Below are 27,539 nucleotides of genomic sequence, written 5' to 3'. Positions count from 1 at the left end.
CTCTCTCTCTCTCTCTCTCGGCGTCTCTCATGAATAAATAAATAAAGTCTTTAAAAAAAAAAAAAAGACATCCACACTTTTCTCTTCCCAGAAAACACAGTGCCAGAATATTTAATTCAGCTGTACAGTCTCATGAGCATCTGTAACATCTGATTATCAAATAAATGATTCAGAGTAAGATGGTATTGGGCTTACATAAAGTAGGGAGGGGAATGCTATAATTACTGAGTGAAGACATACTGATGTCATTAATATGCCTATGTAAGAAGTTAGTGGGGAAATAAATTGCAATGAAATTCAATTGTAACCTAATGACTTATTATTACCTTGAATAATTGAGACCTTGGTTATCATCATTGTTGGCATCATCATTACAATCTACCTATTAACTGAATATACCCTTCTATTTATATCCTTAAATTCATTCCCACCTTGTGGTATCACAGAAAGATCTTTGGTTTTGTTCCTGGTTCCTGGCACAGAGCTCCTAAAACCCTTGGAATTTCTTGGAATAAGAGTGATAGGAGCATCTTTTAATGAGGCCCATCTTGGTGAGACTCTAAATAGCTTTAGCAAGGGGACTGCAAGCCAGAAAGAGCAAACCTAGCTTAGAAGCTTGGAAATTTCAGCCCCACTTCCTGAGAGGGGAAAGGGAGATTACGTTTAACCACCAACACCCAGTGATTCAATCAATTGTGCCTACGTAATGAGACCTCCATAAAAACCCATCAACAACGAGGTCCGAGGTCCGGAGTTTCCAGGCTAGCAAACACTTCTAAGTGCTGGGAGCATGGCCCACCCCAACTTCACAGGGACAGAAGCTCCTGCGCTTGGGACCTTTCCAGACATCATGCTATGTGCCTCTTCATCTGACTGTTCATTTGTATCCTTTATAATAAACCAGTAAATGTAAGTAATGTGCTTTCTTAAGTTCTGTGAGCCATTTTAGCAAAACATCCAACCTGAGGAGAGGGTCATGGGAATCCTCAATTTATATCTGGTAGATCCAAAGCACAGGTGGTCTGAGACTTATGATAGGCATCTGGAAGTAGAGGTAGTCTTTTGGGGCTGAACCCTTTAACTTATGAGATGTGATGCTAACTCCAAGTAAATAGTGCCAGAACTGAATTGAATTGTTGGTTACCCAGTTGGTGTCAGATAATTAAGGAGGTAGTGTTGGAAAAGACATCAGATATATGACGTCAGGAGGAAAAAAACCTCACATGCTCTTGATCATTATATTGATCATAGCATGCTGATTGTTAGCAGTGCTAAGTTACTTTAGAGTGTCCCTTTAAATCTGTTTCGATTCCCTTTCCCCATTGCCTTTCATGCAACATTATTCATTTGCTCCGCAAAAATTGAAATCCTGTTATGTGCCAGGCCTATGCTAAGACCTAGGGAATAGTGGTGAGGAACACCACTACTACTGAGTCATATGAGTCCCTACTCTCAGGAGCCTAGTGATAAAAACAGACATCCATCAAAGCATCACATATACATATAGATTTACAACTGTGGTAAATGCTGTGAGAGGTATAAGATGCTCTGATTGTTCTCATCAGAAAAAGCATGACACACTTTCCTAAGGAAGCTAATCTAAAGACCTGTAGGAGGATAACTAAGTGAAGGTGTGGGAGTGGGCAAACTTAAACGTCACTTCTTGCAAAGTCTTCTGAGACTGAGGATTCTTTTTCTTCACTCTTCTATTTCAGCACCTTCCTCCTCTAGATTCCCCCCCCCCCCCCCCCGCACAATTTGGCTGCTATTAAGAGCCTCTCAGCATATACTCAGAACAGCATTGGAAGAAAAGCCTTTTCATAAGCCTTCTTAAAAAACAACAACAACAACCAGATAATAGCATTAGATGCTTAGTAAAGAAAGGCCCCTAACTTCTCATAATTGAGCATAGAACTGCTCTCCTAATCTGTTTCCTCCTCACTTTCCAGGCAGATCCCCAACTGGGTGCACCCAGCTAGGGCCCTAGTGATTGGGAAAATTATGAATAGAGCTATGAGCCAAGACTACTGGATGGCAGTGGGAGCGACTCACTTTGCTGAGTGGAGTCAGACATGTCAAATAGGTTTTGAAGGGTAAAGAGGAGAGGGGATGGCAGGAGGAGGGAACAGCACCCACAAAGGCAGAGAAGAATAAAAGAACACTGCATATTTGCAGGGACTGAGGGTGGTTTGGAAGTCTTTTAAGTAAGTCAGGAAAACATCAAAATAAAATAGTGAAATTAAATTAGCTTTCCAAAAATACAAAGAATTAAAATAAACTTCAGTGAAATCTAAAAGTGTCATAGGTAGAAGTTCTCATTTCTCTAAAATCCTTGGTAAAAAAAAAAAAAAAAAAAAAGGAGTTGTTGCTACACGTATTAATCTGAACATCTGCAAGTGTCCTAAGTTCCAGATTCCTTAGTTCAATTCCTTGGAATCTGCTTATTTTCCTGGCATATCTTATTTAAATTCTTTCCCATTTTTTAAATTGTCTTCCAAGTGTTACCCTTCTTCTTTCTTGCTTACCATGTAGAATAATCTTTGTCAAATGATTTCCACATCTTCCCAGACTGTGATGTAGCTGACTAAGAATTTCTTTTGGCATAGCTCTTTCCTTTTAGTTACTGGACTGGAAGCTTCTACCTAAAATGGCACGTGGCAAGGGCTAGAGGAAAAAAATAACAAGAAAACATGTTCAGCTTATGGAGAGAATGTTTTCATTGTATGTGAGGAAAAGAGGAACTAATATTTATTAGCACACATGTTATGCTAGGCTCTGTGGCAGGTGCAGTCTGAATGCTATCTTGTTTATTAGTTAGCTATCAGGAGCCTAAATGGGGAGATGGTCGTACATTTCATCATGGCGACAAACGAGAGTTCATGTAATCCACTGCCTTGATTGTCTAGAGAGCAGTTTGGTGGTCATTTAGCTCATTTACAGCTATGTGGGACTTAAGCCCACATTCCTGATCCTTAATCCAGTGTTCTCTCTACAGCATGCTGGGATTCTTATGACCTTTCTCCTCCAGACATGTTTCTCTTCTTTCTGTTTCCTTTCTTTCTTTTTCAATAATGTGGTTATCTGTTTTTTTGAAAATGGATTGTTTGAAATCATCCTTCAACAACTTCATTCAACATTTATCTACTGATTATCTACTGCACACCAGATCTTGACACTATGCTAGGCATTTGATTGGCTAGAGTAAGATAAGCAATGTAGAGATAACTAAAATACAAAGGAGCATACAGAAGGGCTTTGTAAACAAGTTTTACAGGATTTCAGATGTGGGTGTGGGGAAGCTGGCCCAGGACTTGGGTTTTAAATGAATGGAAAAGATTTTTACAAGGAGACAAGGGCTTAGCGTAGGAAAAGAATTCTAGGAAGATGAAGAGCCATAATAAGGATAAAGAGGAACGGAATATATTGGCGAGACGTCAAGTAGAATCATATGACTAACAAAGTGTTTATATTAAAAGAAAAAATGTGAGACAAGATGGAAACAGACTGTGCTCTTTATGCAGCAAGGCAAGGAGCATTTCCTATTATTAAGATCAGAGTAGCTAAAATACAAAGAGAATAGAAGCCCCAGTCAGATGTTACTTGATCAGGCTGCAGACAGGTCACCCAGAAGCTGACTGGAAATGGGTAGGAGGAGTCAAGAGCGAGTCCAAGGAGACTCTTATTAGCACACTCCTACCTCCAGGGGGAGCTCACGGTTTCTGTCCTTCATTCCAAAGAAAAAGGAACTGAAGTGAATCTAGAACAAAATGGAGATTTTATAGAAACAATGATTGTTCAGGAGATCCTGTTGGAGGAAGCCAGTCATAATAAATGGAAGTGAGCTGAGAAAATATTTTCCCTATCAATGATTTCTGGGGATTCTTAGCTTTATTTAGTTCTTGTACTTATCTTTCTATCTCTTCTCTGCCTTGTTCTGAGTCAGAAGGGCAAAAATATCACTGGGGAGTCCACATCATCCAGCTTGATAGGATTTGGAACCAGCATGAGCTGGCACTAAAGATAATGGGCAGAATGCCCCTGCATCCTTTGTACATGTGTCTGGTGAGGAGCCTGTAATAGTTACATGCATGATCAGGATCCGGTCAAATTGTTTCCACATAACTGTATAAGACCTGCATCTCATGTGGTCACATAGGGCGCAAGGACTTAGAAGGCAGGATCCTAATGGGCAGACTTCTTGCTGAGAGAGTTCTTGTTCAACGCTTCAGCTACTGATTACCAGTAGGCAAAGAGGACTATTTCTGACACCAGAAAAGGTATCCGTGAAAGACTAAGAATACAAAAGCACCTAAATGCATCATCCTTCATGGTGGGAGAGAACCTGCTCTTGGCCAGGATTCGCTTCTAGGACCAAAATAATCTCATCAGCAGAAGCCTGGAATTTGAAAAAATGCAAAGCCAACTGCGAGGCACACACCTTCTCTAAAATGAGGGCTATCTTCTTGGCCCTCACTTAATTTAGGAGTGAGGAGCTGGAAATGCCAATAGTGAGGGCATAAATCTAGGACCTTGGAAAGGTGTTTAACCTACAGGAATAAAGGAGACCTGTGAATGATTTATGGAAGAGATATGACAATACAGTAAATTCTTAGTTTCACTAGTTCACAGCAGCGTTTAGATGCAAATCTCTGGGAAAGCAGGCAGCCTACACAGGTGTTGGACTTACCCTAGCTTGTGGGTGCCAAAATGGCACAATTTTAATCTTATTTTATCTTCATACGTTCAGAGAGCATTTTTTAAAACTGTCTTCTATGTTCCAGTTATAGGAGCTACATTATTATTCTAGCATGCCATCTGATATTCTTATATGAAGGTCTATGTGTTCTGACCCAGCAAATCTTTTATTCTATCATTTATATGCTCCTAACTTTTCTTATTTGATAGCAATTTGATCTCATTATAAGATCCACAAATAATGCGGAATATTTGAAGACACAAAAAAACACAATGTAAAACAAAAATTAGCCATGATTGTATCAAAGATAATTTTGATGTATGCATGTTTACTGTTTCTGACTATATACATGCATGTTTTGAAATAAAAATCACCACAGGAGCACCTGGGTGGGTCAGTCGGTTAAGTGTCTGCCTTCTGCTCAGGTCATGATCCCAAGGTCCTGGGATCAATCCCTGCATTAGGCTCCCTGCTCAGACAGGGGTCTGCTTCTCCCTCCTTCTGCCTGCTGCTCTGCCTACTTGTGCTCTCACTCTGTCAAATGAATAAATAAAATCTTTTTTTAAAAAAAATCACCATGATATTTACATTGTTTTGTAGCTTTTTCTTTCTACTGACTAATGTATATTTGTCAGGAACTTTTTCAATGTCAGTAAATGATCTACATCAAGATTTTTTTCTTTATAATTTTTTTATTTCAGAAGTATTAGCTGTACATTGTTGTGAACTTAGAAAATGGAGAAAACTTGTACGGAAGGAAATAAGTCATTGAGAACCCTATCATCCAGAGATTAATTGCTTTTAATATTTTAGTCTATATCCTGTCAATTGTTTTTAAAAGTTATATAAGTAATAACTCAATGTATTTTCACTATAAAGTTTCAAATATTACGGAAGCATTTTACTCTTTTTACTTTGCAGGTAATAAAAATAATTTTGTTGTTTCTTTGAATAAACTTTAAATATGTTTGTATGTATCTTTAAGTGAAATACAGAAAAGTTTAAATAAAAGCATAAATCATTGGGACGCCTGGGTGGCTCAGCAGTTGAGCATCTGCCTTTGGCTCATGGTATGATCCTGCGGTCCTAGGATCGAGTCCCACATTGGGCTCCCTGCAAGGAGCCTGCTTCTCCCTCTGCCTCTGTCTCTGCCTCTCTCTCTGTGTGTCTCTCATGAATAAATAAAATCTATTTAAAAAAAAAAAGAAGCATAAATCACTGGATTGAAATCAAAGTGTGAGCCCAGCCATTCTCCTTTTTAGGAGAGGGCTCTATGGGAGAATCTGTCCCTTGCCTTTTCCAGCTTTTGAATGACTTTCCACATTCATGTTTTTATGGTTGTATCACTCTAATCTTCAAGGCCAGCATCTTCAAATCTCTTAGCTCTATGTCAAATCCTGCCCTGCCCTCTCTCCTAGGAGGATACTTGTGATTGCATTTAAAGCCTACCTAAACAATCCAGGATAATTTTCTCATCCTTAATTTAATCACATCTACAAAGGTTCTTTTTCCAAAATAGGCGACATCTTTAGGCTCCAGTGAATAGGGCACCACTATTCAGCTTGCTAGAGCTGTTATCATTGGGTAGGGATGGAGTTCTGTGAGTCAATAGGAAGAAGGGATAGAAGAGAATCTTCTAAGGGCACCAACCCTAAAGTCAGTGCCATTCTTGGGGGGGAAAAAAAAACACAACAAACCACATGATGGCCAGAATGATTGGGTCAAGAAGAAGATAAAGACAACTGCACTGAGGGAACACAATACAGATTTTGGAATTCCTTTCAGTTAAGAGTTTGAATGTTTTGCATGTAGGCTGTGGGTTTCAAAAATTTTAAGTTGCTGAATAGTCACCTAAGAATGTACCTGAGATGGCAGAACTAGGAGGGGAGCCCACAGCTGAGGTCCAAGGCCAGAGCCAGAGGCACAAATGGATCAGAGGGCACTGGGGGAGCTATAGATAGAAGACCTTGCGGAAAGATTCTTAATCTCATCATCAGCCACAAGAGAAGTGGAAGGGATTCAAGAGGAGTTTTCGGCTTTCACAATCCATCTACGGATTTAATACCTGCTATTGATGGCATTCTGCAGATTAAGCTTTTTGAGAAACTCATTTTAAGTGACCTGGTAAGGGGTTGAGCCAGACCTCATGAATACTCAGGGGATGTAGGAGGGGAAGTAAGCTGATGGGTGACTTTAATAGGTGACTGGTGACTGGCCAAGGGACATTATGGAAAGACTGTGCCAGACCGTAAGCATTCTATGTAAATACCCCTTTGAAGGCTGAGTCTGCTGTTCTGACTAATTTGGGGGCTTACAAGGATGGTATATTTTTCTCTGAGAGGATAGACTGTTTCGGAGAGCTTGAGTAGATGAATGTTGGCTGTGGGTGGGGACCGTTGCTTCAGCCAACTCTCTTCACCAAAAGCAACTATAGTGGAAGATCAAGCTTTAAATTGAAAGTCTTCAGAGATGACTGGGCTGGATTTCCCCAGCCACATACAGGAAAAGCCTCAAGGAAGAGGAAAAGGAGAAACACTGTAGTGACATGGAGGCTTTCGCCCAGTCCTCGCTCCTGGTCTGGGCATCTTCTCCACTCTGAGCTATGTTCTTGCTGCCCTCAAAGGGGCTCAGCTATTTTCTGAGTAAGATGGAGAAAGTGTTTGATGATTAAGTGGAGAGAAGGGTTGAGCTGGAACAGTGATTGGCCCCATGTTGGGGCATTCCGACCTTAAGAGAGGAGGGGAGCTGAAAGCCAGTGGAAGGGGAGAGGAAGACCCAGCAGAAGGGCATTTCTCCTCTGAAATTGATAGTTCATATGCACAGATGCCAGTAATTTAATAAATGAGTCTTGTAATCCTCTTCGATGAGGGTATTAGTGAAAATGATACTGATAAATTAAAATGCCTTAGGGTTAGGCATCATACTTTTCCTCTTCCTGGAGTTCTCCTCTCTCCCTGGAAAACTACTCATCCTTCAGCATTTAAACTTTCAATATGAAGTCCACACAACACTTCCATATTCCTACCACCTTTCCATTCTTAGCACATCCTGTGGTTCTTCTTTACTCTGGCTATTCAGTAAAATCCTTGAGGAATATTTACAAATTTTATATATCTGAGTCCCACCCACATTTACTAAATTAGGTGGGACATAAACATTTGCAGTTTTTGTCTATTTTTAAAATTTTTTTATTTAGTTACCTGAGAGAGAGAGAGAAAATGAGCAGTGGAATGGCAGAGGGAGAAGCAGGCTCCCCACTGAGCAGGTAGCCTGGCATGGGGCTCCATCCCAAGGACCCTGGGATCATGACCTGAGCTGAAGGCAGACACTTAACCAACTGAGCCACCCAGGTGCCCCACATTTGCAGTCTTTAAAACTTCAATAAGTGGTTCTAATTCTGAGGCTGAGACCCACTGAACTATCACATCATAAGCAGAGTATGAATTACTGGAGTATAAAGACTAAACTGCTTTCATTTTGTTTCCCCAGCTCGTAGCATGTTATAAGCACTCAGTAGAAGTTTGTTGAAGTATTGAAAGAATTAGTAAGCAGACAGAGCTGGAAAGTATACCATGTGTTAGAGAAAATTTAATGAAAGATTTGTTCTAGGCTGGAGTTGGTCAGGAGTGGTGTGTGTCCACGGCATTGAATGAGGTTTGAGCCCAGAAGGGGAAGCCGAAGGGAAATGGGTTTCAGGGGTTACCAAATGAAGAAGTGAGTATCAAAGACCAACTTGGCCTAGTCTACATTCCTTTGACATAAGATTGCTACACACTTGGGATGGGATGATACTCAAATAACCTTCTAGCCAGGATGGGGGTGGAGATGGGGGTACAGTGAGAGCAGACATTCTGGCATCAGGTGCCCTTAACAGGAAATAAGAGAGATGCTGACAAGAAAGAGTTTAAAAATCTAGCTAAGATCCAATCGAAAAACATTCACATAACAACACAACAATTAAACTTAATGATTGCCATTTGTGAGTGCTTACTATGTGCCAGTCTTCACATTAAGCTCTTTATAAACATGACTTCGTTGAAAACCATTACTATAGCCCCTTCATGAAGGAATGCAGGTTTGGAGAGCAAAAGTAAGTTGTTTAAGGTTACACAGCCAGTAAGAGTTAGAAAGTAGATTTGCATTCAGGTCTAGCTGACTCCAGAACCTGTGCTTTCATGCAGGACACCTCTAGCCTCCTTTTTCATAGCATAGCCTCTGGTTTAAGTGATTACCTAAAATCACATGGTAAATCCTACCATGTCTTTGAGGCTTGGAACAATTCCTGACTCTTCACTGCCTTACAGAATGTATTAGAAAATGGAGTATCTGCAGAACCAAGTAGAGAGGTAACTGCATAGGGTGGGGTTGATATCAGCTTCCAAAAGGGATGAATTAACTTGAAGTTTACTTAAAGGAAGTAAGGAAATATGGAGGAGAAAGAACAGAGCAGCATTAAATCTAGACCTGAAATGTTTGAGAGGAAAAAGCCCAGATTCACCTCTATACCTACCAACGTCATTATTCCAAACCTCACCGGATAGCATGCTTGTGTGCACTCATGCACACACATATACTCAGAGATCCTATGAGATTTTCCTAAATACTAATTTTCAACAAATAGATAAAATAATAAGATTAGAAAGATATATTTAATCAGAGGTGAGCTGTTTTGACTCAATACTTCTGACACCAAACAGATGTATGTTTTTTGGTTTGTTTTTGTTTTTTTCTCACACCAATTCTCTGATTCTTTGGAAACCAGCTGGATGTCGCACAATTTAATTCTAACACTACCTGAAGTTTGTTAGACTTCACAGATTTAAGGGCTAAGTCCTACAAGGCTGCTTATTTTCAGATGCCGATTGCAAGTCTCAAGCCACCCATGTTTGTGCTTCTAAACAACCAGGTATAAATTGGGGATTCCCACTACTCTCTTTTTAGGGTCAGTAATTTGCTAGCATGGCTCACAGAACTCAGGAAGTCACTTCATTTATGTTTCCTAGTTTATTATAAAGGATACAAATGAACGTCCAGTTGCACAGATATATAGAGCAAAGTCTGGAAGCATCCTGAGTTTAGGAGCTTCTGTCCTCCTGGAGTTGGGGTGTACCACCCTCTCAACACCTCAATGTGTTCACCAACTTGAAAGCTATCCAAGCCTCATCTATTAGGGTTTTTTAATGGAGGTTTCCTTGCATAGGCATGATTGATGAAATCACTGGCCATTAGTGATAGAACTCAATCTTTATTCCTCTCCCCTGCCTACGGTTGAGGGTTGGGGCTGAAAGTTCCAAGCTTCTAATCAAGGCTCCATCTTTCTAGCCAACCCCCCTCCCAGCCAATCTGGAAACTACAGGGCCTCATTATATTAATGTATCTCATTACCATACAAAAGATATGGGTTCAAGGGTTTAGGAGCCATGGGGTAGGAACAAGGGACAAAGACTTAATACTTATTTTTTATTGTACCCCAAGGGATATCTTTGCAGAGAAAGAATGCTGCTTTCTGTATGTATGAAGGAATCATCCTGGAATTTGAGACAGAAAGTTCATATAAATAATTGAAATCATAGTGCAGGTTTAAGTACCTGTTGACTTATGATACACATCCATTCATATGTTGCATATGCACATTTGCAAGGTGTAGCTGATGCGTGGTGTGGGAAAAAGGTAGTCCTCTGCAGCTCTTACCAGTTTTATCTTCACTTGGAGTTTTTCCTCCCTTGATTTTTATGTTACATGGACTTGTCTCATGATGGCACCATTGTGACATGTGTACAAGCTGGTCACACCCTGTTCAACTGTTATTTCTTTAAAACCTTCTTTTCTGATAAACTGGGACCAAGGCTAACCCGTTTACCCAGAACTTTAGAATGGTAGGCTTCTCCCCAAGAGATTCTAGCTTTTGCTATTGCCACCATTACTTCTAGCCATGCAACCTGAGTTATGATTGGCAGCTCACACATATATACATACAAGATTTAGGAGTAGCATTGTATTGTTTAAAGTTACGTTTTACAATCATCTCAGCCACTGTTTCTGGATGACTACTGTTATGGAGACTTACACCACATTACTGCTAGACTACTTGTGTTATAGTATTCCTATGTCTCATTTGGTTCTCATTTTTGGGGGGTTTCTTTTCTATTGTTTTGTTTCTTAATACATAGGATTTGAGTGTGCATACCTGAGACACCGTTGAAGAAAAGGTTAGTTTTACATTTGAATGACTGGGAAATAATACGATTTTAGTCAGCATTTATTAAAATAAATAAAAGAATTTTTGTGGCTTTGTGTGAAATCAGTTTTCTTGTGGCATTATACTCACACAACATACGAACAGACTAAACAAATGTGTTCCCGTGCTTAACAATGAGCAGTAAGTCCATATTACTCACTAAATGTTTACTGAGGAGGTAATCTTGGACAGATACATACAAGGGAGGGCTCAGACATGACAAGATGCTGTGTACTTAAGTAAAGAAGTCAGAGGCAGTCCTGATCATCCTTTTGTTTAAAATCCTTGCAGGGCCTTGGGTCCAAATTGGTTTAGAATATTCCTCTCCTGCCCAGAGAATTGGCTGAAAGAGCCCAGAAAGGGAAGAGGGAGCTTTAAGAATCCACGTGAGGCTGTGCCTCTGGCTTTCTGCTTTGACCTCTTTGCTCTATCCTACTACCTTCAGTTTATGTTTCATATTAATTATTGCTGTTTTCCTTCTCAACTTTGAGCAAATCCTAGATTTGCCTCTGGGTCTCTACTTGAGATCCTCTCAGTTCCATTCTCTGCACCTTATGGAGAAGTCTCACCCTACTCATAACCAGACCTAGTTTCTGGAAATACAATCCCAGAAGGGCATCCTAGATCCTACTTGCCTGGGAGAGGACTTCAGACATGATCCATAGCTTTGAAATTAAAATTCCTTAGTCTAACACACAAATCCCCTTTAGATCTGACACCTGCTCATCTTTCTAGCTTTGTCTCCTGCCATCCTTCAACTTCTGTGTTATGTTTCAATAGTATTGAACTTCTTGGGCAATTTCTAGAGTAAGTAATTTTATTTCCCATCTCAGTGTTTGTTTTTTCTAGATATGAGCAAGAGCCTAATAAGTACTAATTGCTGAATCAAGATATATCCAAATGTTACCAAAACCAATGGTCCATTTGGTAAAATATAGGATTCATCAGTGAGTCAACAATTATTGAGTATCTATTACATGCAAATTATAACAATCTATAAGGATGTCATGATTTAGGGAGGGAGCATATATAACTTTGAGACAGGACAGACTGTGATAATCATATTGAAGGTACAGACAATATTCTATGGGATACTGACAGAAAAAAATATTAATTCTAATTAGAATAATCAAGTCAACGACTTATGGGATGCACACAGGGTGTGCAAATCAGGGCAACCAGCTAATTAATGTTGGACAGAATAGATAGTGGATTGAGTAATAACTATTACTTGTCAGCTGGTTATTTTGCCCTGCAATGGCCTTAAACTCTGAGTGATAAGGAAGTGAGAAAGTAGAAGAAGGAAGTATGGTAGGACCCTGAGGGAAGGAATTTATTTTTGTGAGGGAAGGAATTTATTCTTGTAAAAAAAAAAAAGGAGGAGAAGTGGAACCAAATGCAGGAGAAAGGGGGTAAAGATCATGGATGTAGCATTTTCCAGAGTCTCCTTAGTTTCAAGAATTGGGGAAGGAAAGAAGAGAGCCAACCATAGAACCAAAGGAAGGCTTAGCATCAAAACAAGGAGAAAACAAAAGAAATAGAATGTTCCACATAGGAATTTTGCTATTGTACCACTGCTTATAAAATATTAATACCAGGAACATTGTACTGATGATACAGATAAACGGGTGGCAATGACATGGTTACTGAAGGTGTCTAAGGGAAAATGTTATTATGGTTATTGTTAGAACTATTCACAGAAATTCCCACCCTCCATGAATGCACAAGATAGTATTGAACTTCCCACCTCCTTCAAAGATTGATGTGGCTACGTGACTTTCTTTGGCCAATAAAATGTGAGTGGGAGGGACAAACATGTAGAATGAGTGAGAATTACGTTTTAACCACTGAGATTGGGGATTTAAGTATAAGCTAAGCTATCTTTCCTAATACAATTATCCATAAATGAAAAGACTGCTAATATTTATGTTTAGAAAGAGATCTGTGGGACAGGTTGAAGGGGTACTATACGAGATGGAAATAATATAATGCAAGACTTACGATCCCTTTTTTTTCCCAATAATTCACGTATACATTTTTCTCTTTGTAATATTCTGCTTCATTCACAAACATCCATTTTTTATGATTTCAACTACTGCCTTGGTATGAATCATTAGGAACTCTATGTATCTAGCCCTAAGAATCATATTCTCATTTCTAACTGCCTATAAAGACATGCTCATCTTAGACGATATCTACTTAAACTATTCAGACATGTTCATGTCTAAAAATGAAACTCCCCAGGAAACCAACTGTCCTCCAGAGAAAAACTTATCCACTCTTCATGGTGAACCTAGCTTGCTTCCCCTTCTTTTTCCTCTTTATTCAATCTCTTCTTGAAAATGCTCCTCACATTTACCACTGCCTCTTCACTCACACCTCAGCTACGTTGCTCCAAACTTACTTAACTTATAATTGGACCATGGTCACAATCTCACTTCCCCTCCAGCATATCTCCCCACCAGTCCATCCCAGACACTCTTCAAGGATCCTCTTCAACCCTTTGGTTTTGTGTCCAATAATCTCTGCAGTGTACTCAACCAGTTCTCTCCCATTGCTTCCCAGCTTTTGTGCTCAGGCTGGCTTCTTTGCTGTGCTGGATAAACCACTCTGCTCAGTCTTACCTCACTACTTGACTAATGATTCTACTTCCAACTGAGCAAGTGTTCTAACTTGCACTTCCCAGTCAAAAACCCATCCATCTGGGGCCCCTGGATGGCTCAGTTGGTTAAGTGTCTGACTCTTGATTTCAGCTCAGGTCATGATCTCAGGGTGGGATCAAGCTCCTCATCCAGCCTGCATCGAGCCTCTTGTTAGGCTCCACACTCAGCCCAGAGTCTGCTTATCTGTCTCTCTCTGCTCTTCTCCCCATCCCTGCTTATGTTCTTTCTCTCTAAAATAGATAAATACAATCTTAAAAAAAATCCCACCTATCCTTAAGGCTCATATTAAATTCCTTTTTCTTCTTTCTGTAAGACTTACCCAACAAATGTCATCTAAACAGATCTCTCCCTTTCTCCACCCACACAGCACTTAGTCACAAAGTTCTAAGTTCTTTTAGAAATCATATAGAACAACCCCCAATTTTATGGTTGAGGTTCAGAGAGTTGGCCAGTCTTGCAACAAGTTTGTGACAGCTGGAACTAGAAGCCAGGTGTCCTGATTTTAGCTTCCATCCTGCTATACTTTTCTACCTTTTCTTTACCAACTAATGTATTTTAGAGTTTAATTCTATCCAATCTTGCATTTTGCTTCATTTTTATTAATCATGCATCCCTGATTAGATTATAAGCAGTTTAGGAACAATGAGTGCAGTCTGTATTAGGTACAAGCCCTTATTTTTTGCTTCTAAGGCTGAGGTTCAGAGTAAGGTTGAAATGCAGAGCCAAGCCATTAAACTAATAAGTTTTGGAACAACTGGAAATCAGCCAGGAATGTGGATAGAACATTAGAGGAAAAATGAAGATAGTAATTTAAGGTCAGGACCTTAGATGACCAGAGTCAGGGGAATTTAAGGAGATTCCAAAGTACAAACTCCTTAACTGAATTACAGATGATCAGAAAGAGTTAAATCAAGCCACAGTCCCTTTATTCAACACCCAGAATAGGTAATAAGGAGAAGGAAAGAAAAGAGACTCACTAGAGATCCCCAGAAATTTCCCTGTCTAGCTAGAGAAGGTGACCCTAAAAGAGGACACCAAGCATGAGAAGGACTGATATTTTCAAGATTTTATTTATTTATTTTAGAAAGAGAGAGAGAGAGAAAGCAGGGGGAGGAGCAGGGGGAGAGGGACAAACAGGTTCTGCACTGAGTGTGGAACCCGACTCGGGAGACGTGGGGGCTCAATGCCACAACCCTGAGATCATGACCTGGCCAAAATCAAGAGTAAGATGCCTAGCTGACTGAGCCACCCAGGCACCTTAAGAAAGCCTGATCTTTGTCTTATTAAGGTATAATTAACATACAACATTATATTAGTTTCAGGTATACAGTATAATGATTTGATATTTGTATACACAGCAAAATGACCACCATAATAAGTCCAGTTAACATCAGTCACCACATATAGTTACAGAATTTTTTTTCTCATTTCTTAGCAACTTGCATATATTCAATACAATGATAACTATAATTGCCATGCTGCACATTACATCACTATGACTTCTTTATTTTATAACTAGAGGTTTGTAGCTTTTGACCCTCTTCACTCATTTCACCCACTCCCCATCCCCAAGCCTGAATTTTAATTATGGATGGTCTGGCCAGCCAGAGACAAGCTGAGCAGGGAGGGCAGAGCTACTCTGAGCCAAAAGACAGTATATGTTTTTAACTGGCTTTTGGCACAACCCCAGCCATGCTTGTCTCTTGGGAAGCCTTGCCAGATCTCATCCCTCCTGAATACTGGCCCAGATCCTTGGACTGAGGCTTGTGCCTCTTTACTTCTGTCCTGGCTACAGGACAATGATCCCATCTACCAGTGAGAGAGTTTGCCGACCTGTGTGGACTCCTTCTGTATCTTATTAACATAAACCACTTAGCATGGAGTATGCAAGGCTTTTATCTCACCTTTCCTTCCCAATTTTATTTCCCACTGTATCTCTTTATATAATCTTAAATTCAGCCACACTGGCAGTCACTATTCCTCACAAGCAGTACATGTAATACATAATGTTTCATGTCTCCATGGATTTGCTTGTGTTATTACCTCTGCTTAGAGAAAACTCTAAGGTTTTCCTATTCCCTTTCCAATATTGTATCTGACTGACAAAATCTTATTTGTGTTTTTAAGACCCAACTCATATGCTCTTACTTTAGTCAAATATTCTAAGGTTCTCCCTAATTGGAACAGAGCAAGTCTTCATCATTGTTTGTGTCTTTATTATAGAACTTTAAAAATTCTGCTTTATAGTTGGTATAGTTCTACAGCTTCACCCTATTGTATTTGGGCTCCCTGAGAATAGGAACTATGTTTTTGTTTTTTTTTTAAGATTTTAATTATTTATTCATGACAGACACACACACACACACACACAGAGAGAGAGAGAGAGAGAGAGAGAGAGGCAGAGACATAGGCAGAGAGAGAAGCAGGCTCCATGCAGGGAGCCTGATGTGGGACTCGATCCGGAGACTCCAGGACCACACCCTGGGCCAAAGGCAGGCATTAAACCACTGAGCCATCCAGGGATCCCAGGAACTATGTTTTAATTATTGTTTACCCTAACAACACTTAGACCATTGTGATGTGCATAAAAAACATTAAATAAATATATTGGGCTAAGTCTTGAATTGGTGTTTTTTTATCCTGTATATTTAAAAACAGACTTTATTCTTTCAGGGCAGTATTAGGTTCAAAGCAAAATTGAGGAGAAAGGACAGAGAATTCCCGTATCATCCACTCTAACATAACCACAACCTCTCTCATTACCAACATTCTCTACCATGATATTACACTCGCTACAACTAATGAACCTAAATATACACATCATTATCCCTTACATTCTGAAGTTTACTTATTTATTTTTTAATTATTTATTTGAGAGAGAGCACATGCAAGCAGGGGGAGGGGCAGAGAGAAAGGGAGGAGAGAAGCAGACTCCCCACTGAGCATGGAGCCCAACGGAGTGGGGGTGGGGTGTGTGTGGCTTCAGTTCGACAAACCCGAGATCATGACCTGAGATGAAATCAAGAATCAGATGCTTAACCACCTGAGCTACTCAGGCATTCCTCAAAGTCCATAGTTTACATTAGAGTTCATCTTGTTGTTATATATCCTGTGGGTTTTGACAAATGTATAAAGACATGTATCCACCATCATAGTTTCACTGTCCCCAAAATCCTCTATGCTCCAACTATTCATCCCTCCCTTCCTGCTAACCCCTGGCAACCAATGATCTTTTTACTGTCTTTGTAGTTTTGTCTTTTCCAGAATATTATATAGTCAGAATTATTCAGTATGTAGCCTTTTCAAATTGACTTCTTTCATTTAGCAATATGCATTTAAGTTTCTTTTCACAGTTTGATAGTTTATTTCATTTTAGTGCTGAATAATGTTCCATTGTTTGGACGTGCCACAGTTTATCTGATCATCTACTGAAGGACATCTTGCAAGGTTTGGGCAATTATGAATAAAGTTGCTATAGACATCTGTGTGCAGGTTTTTGTGTAGATACGAGTTTTCAATTCACGTGGGTAGATACCAAGGAGCACTGTTGCTGGATTATATGTTAAGAGTATGTTTATTTTTTAAAAAAAATAAAAAATTTAAAAAAAAATAAAAAAAATAAAAAAAATTTAAAAAAAGAGTATGTTTATTTTTGTAAGAAAGTGCCAAACGACCTTCCAAAGTGGCTGAATCACTTTTCATTCCACCAACAAGTGAGAGAATACTTATTGTTCCACATCCCTGCCAGCTTTTGGTGGTGTTAGTGTTTTATTTTTTTGCCCTTCTAATATGTAGCGGTATCTCATTCTTGTTTTTTGTTTTTTTTTAATACATTTTTATTTATTTATGATAGTCACACAGAGTGAGAGAGGCAGAGACACAGGCAGAGGGAGAAGCAGGCTCCATGCACCGGGAGCCCGACGTGGGACTCCATCCCGGGTCTCCAGGATCCCGCCCTGGGCCAAAGGCAGGCGCCAAACCGCTGCGCCACCCAGGGATCCCTCATTCTTGTTTTAATTTGCAATTCCCTAATGACATATGATGTTGAGCATCTTTTCATAAGCTTACTTGCCATCTGTGTATCTTCTTTGGACAGATGTTATTCTCTATTTTTAACATAATAAAAATAAATACTTGCCAATTATTCAAACAGTATACAAGTTTACAAAGTAAAAAGTCAAGCTTCTCTTTCCCTCAATCTCATTACCCAAAAGTAATCACTGTTAAGGTTTTCTTAGTCTTCCTTCAAGGCATTTTTGTGCACAGTTACATACTTACATATGTATATTTTTACATAACTATACAGTTTTTCTTTCAATAGTAGTTTGCGAATTACTTTTAAAATGGATGCTAATGATATATTACTTTAATATATCTTGAAAATATTTCAATATCAGTAATGACTGCAGGATATACCAGAGGATGAGTCAATCTCTTAATGGACATTTAAGTTGTTTCTATCTTTTCTTTACCTTCAAGAAATTCTAAAACAAATCATTCGGGATGGACGCCTGGGTGGCCTAGTGGTTGGGTGTCTGCCTTCGGCACAAGGCGTGATCCTGGAGTCCCGGGATCCAGTTCCGCATTGGGCTCCCCGGGTGGAGCCTGCTTCTCCCTCTGCCTGTGTCTCTGCCTCTGTCTCTCTGTGTATCTCTCATGAAAAAATAAATAAAATCCTTAAAATCTTAAAAAAAAAACACTATACACACACACACACACATATGTCTTTGTACAAACATGCTGGTATTTCTGTGGGATAGATATATAGAAGAGATATTAGAAACCCAAAGGGGAGATAGGTTGATATCTAAAGTAGGGAAGGGCGGGGGAGACCAGGTAAGACTTCATTCAGGTAGTGACATTTAAGCAGTCTTAGAAAATTAGTCGGTGCCCGCTGGATACTCAGAGGGTGAAGTAGTGCCTTCTAAGCAAAGGAATGGAGGGCATAGAGGCACAAACGCCTAGGGTGCATTTCAGGAACTGCAAGTAGTCATTCTGACTAAAGAGAAGGTGTGGGGGTAGGTGGTGGCAGGGGAGGCCTGATAAGAGATGACACTGGAGATTTCTGCCAGGGTCAAATCACAGAGGGCCTCCTGTGTTCCACAATAAGGAATCTGGAAACTCTTCTGACCTGAGAGTGTCACTGAGATTGTGTCCTAAAGCTGTTGAGGGCAACCACAAAGTGGAAAACATGTGAAAATAGTCCTAAATACCTACTACCCTTGTTGGATTTCCCTCTTTCACCTGGATGCAGCCAAACCTTCATTCCTGAATGATCTGCACACCTATTTGCCCCGGTGAGTACTTGGATAAAAACTTCCCACCAACTCCTAAGGGAAGTTGCTGTATTTCTCTAGGTCTCAGTTTCTTCATCTATAAAATAATAATTATCCTCTGTGGTACAGGACTTTACTTTTTTCCCCCAAATGTTTTCAGATTGCATGACTCATGAGTATCAGTCTGGTATAATTACAGGGAAACCAACAAGAACAACAGTAATCAGAAAGACCTGGGTTTGAACCCTGGCTCTCCATTTGCTGACAGAGTGACTATGTGACATGTCCCTGAACCTTGGATAAACCATGTATAAAATAGGCTAAATGTACCTACCTGTGCTTGGTGCATTGTTGATGCCCAATAAGTAAGTAGTGGTATTTTTATATTCTTTTAAAAAGTTTATATCTACCCCATAAGTTAAGTGGAATCCAGGATCAGGATCAGGACCTGAGCTGAAGGTCTAATGTCACCTTAAAGGTGAAGACCCAGAGGCTTACAGATATTAGTGATTTGTCAAAAAAAGCAGCCAGCCAGGTCAGTGGGCTCAAAGTCAAGTCCTCACTCTAAAGTTAGCACTGTTTCCACTAAAGCTGTGCAGCTTCTTACCTCTCAGTGAAAGGATGGGATCCAGATCACTGTGATGCCTGTCAAATAAATGATTTCATGAATATATTAGAGAGCCCCATGCCTCCTCAAGTCTGAGTTCAAAGAGCACACAGGACCGAGTTACTTCATACTCCTAATAATTCCTGAGTATGTAACTGGGATACTCTAACCTCGTGTCTAACTTCAGCATCTCTGTTACCTGCAAACCTGTGGGGACATCACACATTGATGCTAAGATTCCAGATATCCTGGTCACTTAAAGGGCTGCAGTACAGGTAGTAAAAGGAAGGGTGGGACTTCCCTTTTTACGGGTAACAGTACACTACTTTCTGGGAAGCTTGCAATAATGCAACTTTTCAGAAAAAGACTGTCACTATATTTTAAAAATTAAGAGATGGGATCATGACACAGAAAGCGATGACTTCTATGAGAAGGAAATAGAAAAGAAAAAAGAGGCAGTGGCCAGAACAAAGGAAGACAAAAGGAAATTTGGCACAGGAGTCAGTTTTGTTAGTGGTTCAATGTCACTGGAGTGTTTGATGCATGTAGGGGAGTAGAAAGAATTGACACTAGAAAGATCACAATGGGTTGTTTGGACTTTATCCTGAAATTGCTGAAGGATTAAAAAAGGATATTAACATCACAACAACAACAACAAAATAACAACGATATTGTTATTGCTGTAGGCTGAATAATGGTTCCCCAAAGATGTTCACATCCTAATTCCTGGAACCTGCAACTATGCTACCTTACATGGTAAAAAAGGACTCAGGTATGGTTAAGGTATGGTTAAGTAAGGATCTCGAGATGGGGAGATTTCCAGGAACTCTGGATGGGCCCAATGTAATCACAAAGGTCTTTCAAAGGAGAAGGCAAGTGGGTTAGAATAAGAAAAGGAAGCGTGCCAATGGAAGCAGAGGTCAGAAAGAAAGAGATTGGAACATAGTACCTTGCTGACTTGGCAGATGGAGGAAGGGACCGTGAACCAAATGCAGACAGCTTCTAGAAGGTGGAAAAGTCAAGGAAATCCTTTAGGACCTGCAAAAGGAATGTGGTCCTGCTGATATTTTGATTTTAGCCCCATTAAGACTCCTCTTGAACTTCTGCCCTCCAAAACTGTGAGATAATAAATTTGTGTTGTCTTAAGCCACTAAATTTATAATAATTTGTTACAGCACCCAGAGGAAGCTAATACAATTATTATAGCTACAATTTAATGTGTATCTATCTATTCCATACAAAATATCTTATATACATTAACCCTAACCCCAGGGCCAACGTCATAGGTATTCAACCTATGCTGTCACAGAAGCCTCCACGCTTACAAGGGTCCTGATCTTGGTTTAATGACTTGTTGCTGCCTTGAAACCCTTAATTATTTAACAAGGAGCCATCCTGCATTTTCCTTTTGCACTTGAGCTCCACAAATGACATACAGAGCCATTCCTGCCTATTCCTAACAACAATCCTTAAAAGTAAAGGTTATAACCATTTTGCAAATGAAATTGGGAATCAGAGAGAGAGAGAGAGAGAGAGAGAATAGCCCAGTAACAAAAGCCTTGAGTCAGATGGCAGATTCTACGACTTACCAGTCATGGGCCCTAGGACAAGTATATTAATTTTTTCTGAGATTCAGTTTTCTCCCTTGCACAGTAATTATAATATGCACCTCACAGAGTTGTCACACAGCACTGGCAAAGAGTAGGGACTCAAATAGGTGATAGTTATTATTGCTCAAAGTCCCAGACTTAGCAAGAGCTGAATGTGAATTTTTATGTCCATACTTTCCACACTACCTCTCCTTTCTCTTGGGCTTGTATTTTGGCAGATTACTCTGGCAGAAGGGGATTGATGGAGGGTAAGACTAGAGGCAGGGTGACCAGTTCAGAAATTGTGGCAATGTAGTAGACAACTTTGGAAAGACGGCCCATCTCATGCCCTCTCTTTTTCTCTGATAATTGCCTCTAATACATGAAGGTCATCCTCTAGCAGCTGTATTTCCATCACATGATGCAGCCTCTCCACTGTTTTGATCTTTTTTGATCCCCAGACTCTCCCAGAAATGTATTAGTTTGATGAATGAGAGAAATGTAGAGGCTGAGGATTGTTGGAACCAAGTCATATCCATAACAGACCCTGTAGGGAAGGCCCATGGGCTACCCGCTTGCTGTTTGGGGCCCTAGAATGGCCCTAGAACCTACCTTTCCACGGTGACCCATTCCCTCCTTTCATCCCATGCATGTATCCATTCAATAAATCTTTTCATCTTCCTTCCTAAAGTGACAAAATTACAACCAATAGAATCCTAACTAATACATGTAAAAATGTCACAATTATTTGGAGAAATAATGAAAACACAAATGAAATTAGTGTGATAGGTTTGGAGAAAAGAAGTACTTGAGAGACATTTAAGAATATGTAGGGTGGTGAAGGAGTTTGGAGCGACTTCCAGGTTTCTGACTTGGGCATTGGGTTGCTATCATCATAAAGATAGGGAAATGGGAAAAGAAGGAGTGTCTGGAGGTAAAAATGCTGGACTTGAGAAGCCCAGGGACCATTCAAATAGACATGTACAGTTGGAAGTTGGAGAAGCACATCTGGAATTCAATTTGAAGTTGGAGATAAATATTTTGGGAGTTTCCAGCATTTACATAGTCATGATTGCCATGGGAGTAGATAAGATTGCCAGAGTGTTAAATGAAAAAAGGAAAATCCTGAGAATCAGATCCTGGGGAATACCAATCTCTAGGAGGCAGATAAAGGAAAAGAAACTCTCAAAGGAGATAGAGAAGGAAAGGTCAGAGATGGGGGAGCAGAAATGGGAGAGGAGCTAAATCAGGGTAAAGTATAAAAATGTAGGTGTCTAAAAACTGACCAGTTAAGGAGCATTCTTCACCTATGGCTGAGGCTGCAATCACCCTATCAAACACAACTGAACCCATGTTCACAAACCCAGAGAATTCCTTTAATTTCATCTGCTACCTTTTGCTTCAACCTCTATATTTTATTGCACTAGCTTCCCTCTTCGGATCAATGACTCAGTTACAGTGAGTACGTGATGGCCCTTAAAATATTGTAATTTTCCTAATAGTAAAAGAAATGCCAATCAAAACAACCTTCACACTCTATCATATATCTATAATATTAATGCACAGAAATGAAGCAATAAAGCCCTTTGTTGGCAGAGGCTGTGGGGAAGCAAGTAGGCATGAATTTGGCAACTGACATTTTATACACAGTCAACCTTTGCAGAGTAACCTGGGAAGCCGCAATAGAGCTGTGTGTGCCCTTTGTTCCACTCTGGAATGTACCTCAGGGAAATAAACTAAAGGAAAGAAGGGGTAAGTGGCACAGAGCCTAGTTCTACTACTTCTAACAGCATAAACCTGAGGACAATACAAATCCTCAATTCTAAAGTAATGTGTTAATAATATCAAAGTAACTGCTTCGGAATATGGTTTATGGCCATTAAAAATGACAACTATTTTGGATATGGAAATGTAACTAAGAAAAAATATGACTGAGAAATAATGTAACTCAAAAAAAGCAAAGCACACCAACTTGGGCAAGGATATGGAGAAACTGGAACCTCATATACTGTTGGTCAGAATGTAAAATTATTCCTAGAGAGACAGGAATGAAATTTGACCCAACAATTTCACTCGTAGAGAAATGATAACATATGCCCACACAAAAACTTATACATGAATATTCATAGCAGCACTATAATCGCTCAAATGTGGAAACAATCCAAATGTCCATCAACTGATGAATGGATAGACAAAAGGTGGTGTATCTAATGGAATATTATTTGCCCACAAAAAGGAATGAATTGCTGTTACATTCCTCAGCATGTATGGGCCTTGAAAACATTAGGCTAAATGAAAGAAGCTAAATACAAAAAATCACATATTATATGATAGCATTTATATGAACTGTCCAGAATAGGCAAATCTATAGAGACAGGAAGTACATTAGTAGTTGTTTTAGGTTAGGGTGGTGGGGAGAATGGGAGGATCAGTGGGTCATTGCTAAAGGTTTCGGTTTCTTTTTGAGATAAAAATTTCCTAAAATTTGGGCAGCCCGGGTGGCTCAGCGGTTTAGCACCTGCCTTTGGCCCAGGGCGTGATCCTGGAGTCCTGGGATCAGGTCCCACGTCGGGAACATGGAGCCTGCTTCTCCCTCTGCCTGTGTCTCTGCCTCTCTCTCTCTCTCTGTGTCTCTCAAGAATAAATAAATAAAATCTTAAAAAAAAATTTCCTAAAATTTGATTGTGGTGATGGTTGTACTAAAAACCATTGACTTGTACACTGTAAATGGGTAGAATATGTGAATTATATCGATAAAACTGTTGCAAAAATTCTTTAAAAAGATCATTGAATTGTATGTTCACAGTGAGTGAATATTATAAAATATATATAATACTTCAATAAAGTTTTTAAAAATGTTTAATTAATTAATTAATTTAAAGATTTTATTTATTTATTCATGAGAGACACAGAGAGAGAGGCAGAGACACAGGCAGAGGGAGAGGGAGAAGCAGCCTCCATGCAGGGAGCCCGACGCGGGACTGGATCCTGGGTCTCTAGGATCACGCCCTGGGCTGAAGGCGGTGCTAAACCACTGAGCCACCCATGCTGGCCAAAGCTTTTTTTTTTTTTTTTTTAAAGCAACGCACAAATTGGTTGCTATTTTATATATATCTGTATTTTTCTTTAAAAAGGCAGAAAGAGACTGGAGGTCAGTAGCGGTTTAATAGCAATACATTTGATTTGGGATCTAAAGGCCTGGTCCCATTCCTCATCCTGCCATTTCTAACAATGTGACCTTGGGCATGTTACGGCAATTCTGAGTTTTAGTTCTTCCATTTGTACAACAGGTATATTAGTCCCTACCTTACATGGTTATTTTGAGGCATAAATGTTTAGTGGGTTCATTTTCTTGCCCTTTTGGATGGCTTAAACATGAGGTTAAAGACTGTGGCAATAAAAAGTGACATAACATATGTTAAAGGCATTTGAAAGTGAAACCTTCCATAAAAAGATAAGATAGTCTGGATCCTGATTCTTTACTGTAGCTTAGGAAACAGCATGAACAAAGCCTCAGCCTTAAAAAGAAAGGACCCTCCCTTTCTTTGCCTAGTGCCTTGGAAAATATCTTTATCACTCGCTGTGTGGAAATTAAGAAAAGCTTTCCACTCTCTGAAACACTAGTTATAAAGGTAATTTGGGGGCGACACAAAGGAGCTAAAGGTGTGTTAATGCCAAGTAACCATAGCAACATGCTCTGCTGCTCTATCCCTCCCATTCCTGAGCCTACCCCCAGATGAGACGAACACGGGAACTAAGCCATTCTACATGAAATTTTCTCCATATGCAGATAGGGAAGGCATTTACACTTCCCTACAAATAATGTTTGAAGGGAGAAGCTCTCTGAATTTTAAAAAAACAATCACTTCTTTCTTCAGAATCAAATTCAAGATCCTGTCTATACCCCTCACAATGCCTGGCATGTGGCAGGTAGTCAATGTATGGTCATGCAGTGAATGAATGATCAGAATTTACCTAGAAGCCCAAGGTTGAAATGGAACACCATTGTTTATAAGGCAGAAGAGACTAATAAAATGTGCATCAGGAATTTCAGAAAGGATTTCTAAAATCATATTCCACATAATTTGGTGTCTGTTCCAAGCCACACAGCATTTCCACATCTGGATCTGCCCCATTTATTAAACTGCTTCAGCCCATAGCAAATTCCCCTCAAGTGTCATGCTTATTATTTTGAAAGGACACAGTGTTACCCCACCAGTGTTATTCAACCTGTTATATTGCACACATTTTCAAATGCTGTGCAGGAACAATATGTAAAAATGACCAGTTAATGGATGTGCTGTTCTCTACCCTTCCAACTTCTGTGGCTTGATCTCAACAGACGAGGGAGCCTGATCAGGCCCACATCTGGGTAAATCGTTTCCTCCTCCTAATGGGCAGAGGCAAATATCCCTACTGCCAGAAGGGCTGTTTTCAAAATCATTCTTCAGAGGTTGGCAAACCTTCCTCAACTTCAGGAACCAGTCTCTCAATCCCACCGTGGAGTCAGGCTTTGGAAAGGGCTCAGAACTCAAGAGGAACTCTGTATCCATTCCTTCCTCACACAAATATGCTCACATTTTTGACACAACTCGTGGGCCACCTCCCTTCCAGAAGATATTTCCTTCTTGTGATCTCCTTGGCCATGTTGTGAAATGCTCAGGTCAAAGATGAAGAATAGAGAACAAGACCAAGGTGGTCATCACCAGACTTGCAGTGAATGTCCTTGAACCAGCCACCACAGCACCTATTAACTGCTGAGTGATGGCACTTTGCAAACATTATCTCAGTTAATCCCCAGAACAGTCTTAGAAGGCAAGTAGTTTTGATTCATTTTACCTTTGAGGAAATTAAGACTCAGAGAAGTCTTATAATTAGTCAGTGGCTGCACCATTTTTAAACCAGGTCTGACTGAGTATATATGGTTGGTTGCATCTAAAAGAGCTAAAAACAGCAGCAGCAGCAGCGCTAAGCTGGTGCCAACACTATTATGCACTAGAGATTTGGGGAGAGCAAAGGGAGAAAAACTTGGTTCTGACAATACCCAAATAATGCTTAGACCTTACTAATTTTAGACCTTAATTGGAGTAACATATGTGTCATGGTTAATGGCAGTAGGAAAGGAGTAAGCAGGAAATACCAGAACCAGATTCTGGCTAATCAGAAAGATTAACCCATACCAAAGCTAGTTTTGCCTCTAATGCTCTTTTTCCCTCTCCCCTTCCACCCTTCAAGACCCATTTTTTCTGTAAAAGCTCTCCTGACCACCCACGCAATCCTCAGCATTTATCCTTTGCTCAATGTTCTCTTTCTACTTTGTTGTATCTCAGTTACAGCCTTTTCTTATCACATTTTATTTTAGTATTTTATTTATCTTTCTTCCCTACCTGGCCAGAACACTTTGAGCCCAGCACCTGTGTCTTTTTTTTTTTTCTTTTAGAGTAATCTCTATGCCCAACTTGGGGTTTGACCTCACAATCCTGAGATCGAGAGCTGCGTGCTCTACCAACTGAGCCAGCCAGGTGCCCTGTCTTTGTTATCTTTGTACCCAGTACCTTGAACAGTTCCTGGTACATAAAGAATCTCATGACCTTCTAATCTTAGTTCTCCACTTTAATTTTCTTTTAATTTATTTTTAAAAATTTTATTTATATTCAATTAATTAACATATAATGTATTATTGGTTTCAGAGGTAGATTTCAGTGATTCATCAGTCTTATATAACACCCAGTGCTCATTATATCACGTGCCCTCCTTAATGTCCATCATCCAGTCATCCAATCCCCCCACCCCCAACCCCTCCAGTGACCCTCTGTTTGTTTCCTATGATTACGAGTTTCTTATGGTTTGTCTCTCTCTCTGATTTCATCTTGTTTTATTTTTTCCTCTCTTCCTCTAGGATCCTCCGTTTTGTTTCTTAAATTCCACATATGAGTAAGATCATGTGATAACTGTCTTTCTCTGATTGACTTATGTTGTTGCAAATGGCAAGATTTCTTTTTTTGATGGCTCTGTAGTATTCCATTGTTAAGTTTTCCAATTTCAAGCCAGTATCCTCACTTTCCCAGCATTCTGACTTGGATGGGACTTTTGAGTGCCTTAGATAGGATAGTTGTCAGAGATTACATATTTTTATTGGCTGTGAAATATGGGTCTCATGGAAGGCAGAATATGTTTTCCCTTTATGGAATTTGGGAAAGAGGCCAGACAGTTGCCCTCCTAGATCCCTGGCAACTGGAGTGCAAGCATTAGAGCTAAGCTCAGCCCAGCTGATATCTCTGCCCAAAGCTTGACTCTGAAGTGAATGACCCAAGAAATAGGGACAGTTTAGAATTGGGGCTGGTGGCACCAATGGTGTCCACTGCTCAATGGGAGTGGCAGCAGCATTTTGAGATATTTCTGTGATACAGTCTTTCTGTCTTCTGAGATGGCCTCCTTTGCTTCATGTCCATTTTCCAAGCTTGATTTTC

The 27,539-nt window shown here is 39.9% G+C and overlaps 1 long non-coding RNA gene across 2 annotated transcripts in view; it reads right to left on the bottom strand.

Moving 5' to 3' along the window:
- Positions 1 to 27,539, bottom strand: part of LOC140615105 (uncharacterized) — a 140,884-nt gene that overhangs the window by 17,395 nt on the left and 95,950 nt on the right. For both annotated transcript variants that reach the window (XR_012015779.1, XR_012015780.1), the window contains one exon: positions 2,526 to 2,664. This is a non-coding gene — a long non-coding RNA (uncharacterized lncRNA). The remainder of the gene's footprint in view (positions 1 to 2,525; positions 2,665 to 27,539) is intronic.

This window comes from Canis lupus, chromosome 23 (assembly GCF_048164855.1).
Source record: "Canis lupus baileyi chromosome 23, mCanLup2.hap1, whole genome shotgun sequence".
NCBI lineage: Eukaryota > Metazoa > Chordata > Mammalia > Carnivora > Canidae > Canis > Canis lupus.
Note: the sequence above shows the minus strand (reverse complement) of the source record. Positions and strands in the feature narration are given on the sequence as shown.